Source organism: Tenrec ecaudatus, chromosome 6 (assembly GCF_050624435.1).
Source record: "Tenrec ecaudatus isolate mTenEca1 chromosome 6, mTenEca1.hap1, whole genome shotgun sequence".
Lineage (NCBI taxonomy): Eukaryota > Metazoa > Chordata > Mammalia > Afrosoricida > Tenrecidae > Tenrec > Tenrec ecaudatus.
Window position 1 is genome coordinate 145,306,889 of NC_134535.1, and position 7,390 is coordinate 145,314,278.

At 40.5% G+C, this 7,390-nt stretch overlaps 1 non-coding gene across 1 annotated transcript; it reads left to right on the forward strand.

Moving 5' to 3' along the window:
- The first annotated feature begins 1,501 nt into the window (after positions 1 to 1,501).
- On the forward strand, positions 1,502 to 1,684 carry LOC142452231 (small Cajal body-specific RNA 16). Its single transcript, XR_012785255.1, has one exon.
- Positions 1,685 to 7,390: the final 5,706 nt, after the last annotated feature.

Consider the following 7,390-nt stretch of genomic DNA (forward strand, 5'->3'; position numbering starts at 1 on the left):
TTTATTAGATGTCCAAAAGTTGCTCCATTTTATTTTAGAGGCACACTGGATCTAGTACTTTTTTCTGAATGAGGAGGCATTAATCACAGAGACAATGGTTTTATAAGAAAATATGTCCTTACCCTGGGCTTTGAAAACAGAAAAATCTCAAGTGTTCTGGAGGAAAACAAGCCTTGTGTTGACTCATCGATCACCTGTTTATGGTATCATCTTCATCTGCACAGACAGTAGAGAGGAATTACATGAGTTTTGTTAAGGCTTTAATACTGTCCATTTATCGCAATAGAACAGTCACACAAAAGTTAATGTTTTTCCAATATTACTATTACCTTCAGTCTGTGAAATTATTACTTGCATCTACAAAAGACCAAAGGGCCATTTTAACTATTTATGTGACACCGATTGTCAAGCAGAAACAAGAGTGAAAATGCCAATAATTTATAGATGGAAACTTACATGCAAAATAGACAGCTTTCATCACTAAAAGAAAAACCATAGACCAGGCTAAGATAGATCAAAATCCATGTGGACACACCCTTACCAAAAAGAACTTACATTTCATTTTTATTAAATATATTCTCTATCACCTTTCATTCTTTTCAGACTTGGAAATATTGATCATTTATTTTTCTATGCCGAAGTCTACCATGGGGGTTGGCATGAGAGAAGACAGGAATAACAAAGTCGGCATTGAATCCATTAATAGCTAATTTCGTGCTTCTCAGGTAGCATTACAGCATTATAAGTATAGCAGCAATGTGATTTGTAGATAATGAAATGTGGAAAAACAAAAGGAACCTGTCTTTTTTTAAAAGTAAAATACATGGAAGTTTATAAAATTAAGCCCCTGCTGTATAAGATTTCAAGGGCTTAAAGATACTTGGAAGAAAAACTCAAGTAAGATTGAAATCAAAGTATAGTATGGTATTTATAAAATATATTTGAAATTATTTTTCTGTAAAAGCAATCTAAATGTAGCACATACTTGAAGGAGACCTAGAAAAACCAGAGGCATTATACAGATATCCTTGACATAATTTTCATATTTTGATTTCACAGATACAACATACTTAATAACACATTGACCTATTTTACCTATAAATTGCCATAATCCCTTCACCTAATTGAAGAATGTTTTTGGTTCTTTAAGTTGACATTGCATTATGATCATTTTGCTTGTCATTAAATATTCAAAACCACTACTTTCAAGAGCTATGAACGGTTTCTTTATAACTGTATACTAAAATTCATATCATCATATGGTTATTACCAGTTCTTTAGGACATTTAAGTATTTTCAAGTCTTTTAAAATATTCAGTTCCTTACCCTTCCACATACCATTTTGTGCTTCTTAGTTAAAGGAAATGATTTCTTAGTCTATACTTATTTTCAGTCTCCTGATATATGAGAATTTCATTGACCATTATTATAGAAAAGTCCTGCCATTCAATCCCTTCCCCTAACCAGTCCCACCAAACCTTGATTAATAATTAAGGTAGCGACGGTCTGGGGAACGGCTCCTGTGTGGCTGGACTCTCCCAGTAGTGGGTGCAGCCTGGTACCAGACAGCCCCACCCTGACCTAGAGCAAATGCCCGGGCGCTCCCCTGGGCTTGAGACTTGCAGTAACAGGTGTGAACATTCTAGTAGTACTTTGATGATCATGTATGCTACTGCAAACAGGACCGGAAGGAAAAAAATAAAGAAATAAAATAATTAAGGTAGTATTTGGTAAGACCTTTTTATCTTTTACTGCCTCTTCTATCCAGCTTGGTGAATGCTGCTATTTCTTTTCTTCCTGCCTTAATCTTAAAGGTTTTTTTATTAGACATATGGAGAACATAGTGTCAAGATAGGACACAGTCACTTTAAGATCCTGTACAGTACAAAGAGCTGTTTCTTTCTTTTTGTTTGTTTTAATTAACCATTTTATTGGGGGGCTCTTACAAATCGTATAATAGCCCACCATTCAACAGTATTAAGCACACTTGCCATCAACATTTCCAAAACAATTTATTTCTACTCGAGCCCTTGGTATCAATACATTTTCTAAATTCCCTTCCTGCCCCCACCCTCCCACCCTTGTGAATCCTTCATCAATTATATATTATTATGGTTATTTCGTGTCTTACACTGTCCATATGTCCCTTCACCCACCTTTTGGTTATTCATTCCCCAGGCGGGTAGGAGCTGTATATCCAGCCTTGTGGTGGGCTCCCCCTTTCTCTCCCATCTTAATCTTTTAAAGGGTCATTTCTTACCTTGGTATACTTCTATAGTGCTGCTGCTGTTAGCTCTCTTGAGTCAGGCATGACTGATGGCAGCACCTTCAACATGGAATGACATGTTGCCTCCCTGTGTCATCCTGTGACTGATTTGCAGCCTGAATCTCTGTGATCCACAGGATTTTCATTGATTGAGTATTTAGCAGTAGATTTCCAGGCCTTTCTTCCTATTTTGCTTTAGTTTGGAAATGACTGACATACTCAATATCCTAGCAACATACAAGACTCCACTGAAAGATGAATGTTGATTGCACATGAGATCCACTGACCAGGAACCAAAACTATATCAACTGCATGGAAGGCAAGACCTCTACCACAGAACAACTTCTACCCTCTGTTATTTCTAGTCTTGATATAATTTAAAATATGAATACTAATAACCATAGCTAATGTGTTCCAGATCCCATACTAACCTACATATTTTATGTTAATGATCTCATTTATCGTTACACTAGTGGACTCATGGGACTTAAACCCTCCATCTTTCATTATTTTATTTTGATTGGCTTTGGCCATGTAGCTGGTGTCTCGTGCATGACAGAATTACAGGAGTTAGAGCTGATCGGGCCTGAGAGGCAGGGTTGGCAGGGTACAGGCTGAGGCGGGCGGAGAGGAGGAGAACTGGGGAAGGCTGGGTGGGCTGGTGGCAAGGAGTGGAGGGGGAGCTAATGAGAGGAGAACAAACTGACAGCCTGCTGGAGTTTTGATCTTTAGGGTACAGCTGCCGGCTAACGAAGGGCTGTGGGAAGACAGCTGTCAGGGCCTGATGCTAACACACCTCCGTGTAAGCATGGTGCCAACAGAGCAAGGGCGGCATTTGACAGGGGAAAGTCGTTTGTTTTCCCTTCGTTTTTGCAAATAATAATCTCTTCCTTATGGGTGAAGCAACTTGGGGTTCATTCTGAGCGTGGTAACAAAACCATCTACGAGTCCCTGTATGGAACAAGTGGTTAAGCACTTGGCTCATAGCAAAGGGGTGGGCGCCTCAAACGGACCTAGAGACGCCTCATAAAAAAGGTCTGCTAATCTGCTTCTGCAGCGTCGCAGCCCCGAGGACCGCCTCGAGCAGGTCTACTCTGGACGGGCTTCGGCAACGGTGTCTACTCCTGCCCCCTTTACAACCGAGAAGCGTGCGGCGCAAGAAAGCACTGCCAGAAGCGCCTCAGACTCATAGTGAATACATTTTTGGTCACTGCGCATTCAGAAATTTCGTATGAGTTCCAAATTTTTCATCACCCCCGCATTTTGTTACTCGACCTCTTTTGAGGCATGAACCCACAGTTTAAGCCATTTTGTTATAAACACCTGGGATCATCGTGACCTGGAATAGACTCAATGATAGCTATTTATTTAGGATTCGGAAAAGAGGAAGGGAAACAGGAAACACGGGGAGGGTAAGTGTGATAGGTTTATTGTGCCAACCTGGCCAGTGAACCCATGTGCGATTGATTACAAGCCTCGCCTTTCTTGTTTCTAGCTCTTTGATGATCAGACCAGTGTGCGGCTGCCTTACCTGGTTCTCTGCCTCAACTTGCAAGTTCCACTACCTGTGGGACACCTAACCTATGGTCTGTGTCACTCCAGTTTGAGATTCCTTCAAGATCTGCTTCACAACACCATTGGAATTTACATCTCTTGAGCTGGGGACAGTTGGACCCTCTCATCTGGCTGACTGTTGGTGACCTGCTTTGCTGTTTGCTGCCTGTGGCTGGATTGCCTGAATTGCTCTACAGAGGACTCGGCTGTCTGCTTCCTTGACTTGTACCCGGTGACCCTCAAGACTTTAAGGACTGACACAGTGTATTAGCTGTCCCACAGAAATGAGTGGCAATGAGCCATTTATACTGCTCTATAGACTAATTGACTTATTTTGTATGATTTATATGTATATATACATATAAATCATAAGTGTCTTGGTTTTGTTTCTCTAGAGAACCCTGTCTAATATAGCAAGTAATGTTACATTGAGGGAACTGCAAAGAGAGGTAAGAAAAAAATGTATATGAATTGGTGAATGGAAAATTGACAAACTATTTTGCAAACTTTCACCCATTTAACAATAAAGATTTAAAAAACAAAACAGGTAAATTGGTGAGAGAACATGAGGTACATAATCAATGCTATTCACATGTGCATGTAGAAACTATATATTTTCACCAAAATTAAAATCATAAGAAAAATAAAACATAAAACAAAGCAAGAAAGGAGGCCAGTGATGGTTCAGTGGTATAATTCTTACCTTTCATGCCCAATACCTGGTTTCTAGTCCCAGTAAATGTACCTAACACGTAGCCATGTCCCATCCATTTATAAAAACTTGTGTGTTTCCATGATGCCGAGTTTCTAGTAGAGCTCCCAAGCAAGGCACACTAGGGAGAGAAATCTGGGCACATGTCTTGGAACACCAGTCAATGAAAGCCCCATGGATCACAATGGTCTCACCTGGACCGGATTATAGGGATGGTGCTGGAACAGGCATCATTTTTTCCCTTTGTTCATCACAGGTCACTGTGAGTGATGGTATTTCATCACAATTAACAGCACAGCATGTTGAAGGGGCCTTGAACAGCTCTGATAAAGAATAAGCCTTGGTGAAGAGGCTTGGGGATGCATTTAACTTCCTCCAACAAAGCTGCACTCTTCATCCTGAAAGAGTGAGTGCTCTCTCCTGGCTAGATGCTGGCTTTTGCTTGCTGGAGAAACTACTGTTGTGTTGTGCCAGGAGCGCCACGGTGGTGCTTGATGCTTTCGTGGGGAGAATGCCTGTCTATTGCAACAGGCCTAGTAAATTGTTCCGTGCATAAAATGCCTTTTGATGGGCTAGTATGAATATGGAATTTGGATAAACTTCCACTGACAAGAGCCACCACACTCTCACATGTGTTTGTTTATGCACATGAGTTCATTAATTGTACTCATAACTGTAACAGTAAATGATGGTATGCTTGGGTTTTTCTAATGTGACGTTTATTCATTCTGACATGCTTGTGTCCCGTGACTTCTCACTAGTCACTCCTTTAATCATAGACTATCAAACAGAAACATGTGCCAAACTTATTTTCTAGGAGATATTTATTTCATATCCTTTATCTTCATTCAGTAAAGATCTCCTTAGAAATGACTTTACAGGTGTTTTTTTTTTCTTCTCTCTCTTTTCTGATGGTTCATTCATTCTATATTTCAGTAAAAATCTACCCAGTGTCTTATATTTCTGACAGGTGCTTTGTTAGATGCTAAAGAACAGTTATTAAATAAAAACAAACTCGGTCTCTGTCACCCTGTCCATGCCAGTCTAGCGGTAACAGCTATGAACTGAGGACGCTCCCAGGATTTCTGTTAGCTGGACCCCTGCATCATCACCCCAAAGCAGGATTTCCAAAGCCATTCGGGCTTTATAAACAAGCCTTCTGGGGGCAGGGGGTAGGAGGGGTGTCACAATTCCTTACTGAAGTGATGGCCATCAGTGGGAAACAAAGAGGAAATAAATCAATGAATTGGGTTTTTGAGGGTTCTGTTTTTTTTAGACTGGAATAAAGACGCATTCAACAGTACATGTGGTGGATAAGCTATTGGCACTTCAAATGCTAGAAGCTGGGATTGCCCAGTCAGTGGCTTGTATTTCCATTGTGATAGATGTCCTTACCATTGTGTTCCCTGCTGCCTAAGAATGGGTGCACTGCAGCAGAATGGTTTTAAAATCATATAAAGGAATGCACTCACAGTAGCGGGTTTCCTCCCATGGAGTGTGCAGGATCAAGGCTGAAGTTCATAAACCTCACGTGGGCACTCTGGCTGAATACTTGAGAATGTCTTCAGCTCCACAGTACAGCTTCAGTGGTCTCCACACACAGAACACAGGGCCTTTGATTCGAGAGTCCTATAATCTTGAATGGATTTATCCTGAATCTGTGCTCATTGGCCCCTGCAGTTCTGCCTAACTTTAAAACTGGCTCTTGACCAGGCCTTGCTGGAATCCAAGGCATCTTCCTTCCCGTTTGCTCCATTGGGATGTCAAAGCCAAGACTATGGGGAGGGAGGACCCACCAGCGTGTACACAGTTTTAGTTGGCTAGTGTATTCATAACGCAACACCACAGGTGTTTAAAGTATACCACAAGCTTTAGAGTGGAGAGATTGTTTTTGAGGTGGGAAGCAGATTCAGTAGGCTAGAAGTTAAAATTCAGCATATAAGCTCTATGGGAGAGTTCTTGTTTGTCTATTTCATTTTCCAGTAAAAGTCTATTTCCAGTAGAAATTGAAAATTTTTTATTTCCCTGGCCTTGTAGCGGCAACTCTCTATATTCCCAGTCTTTCTTGTTCCCCTATGTGTATCTCTGTGTCTAATCTGCTCCTTTTATTACTCAGGAGAGATTAGGTTCAGGACTCAGTCTCCACTGATATGGCTTTATTAACATAATAAGAAATAAATATCAAACACAATTATATCGAGAGCTATGATTAGGATAGTTAGGATTTCAACATACATTTAGATTACAATAATTCCTACCACATAGTATTTTCACATAACCTAAAATGTTAAGGAAGTATAAATAATGCCAAAGTTTGGACTAAGGAGCTGAAGTAAAATGAAGTTTAGTGATGAGTGACAACCTAGGATTAGGGAGCTATCTCTCTTTCTTATTTTAATGATTTTATTAGGGGCTCATACAACTCTTATCACAATCCATACATACATCGATTGTGTAAAGCACATTTGTACAATCATTCTCAAAACATTTGCTCTCCATTTTCCCCTCCCTTCCTGCTCCACCCTTCCTCATGAACTCTTGTTAATTTATAAATTATTATTTGTCATATCTTGCCCTGTCTGACATTTCCCTTCACATACTTTTCTGTTGTCCATCACCCAGGGACAAAGTTATATGTAGATCCTTATAATCAGTTCCCCCTTTCCAACCCACCCTCCTTCTACCCTCCCAGTATCGCCACTCACACCACTGGTCCTGAAGGGATCAGCCAACCTGGATTCCTGTGTTTTCAGTTCCTATCTGTACCATTGTACATCCTCTGCTTTAGCCAGAGTTGCAAGGTAGCATTGGGATCATGATAGTCAGGGGAGTGGGGTGGGGAGGCATTTAGGAACTAG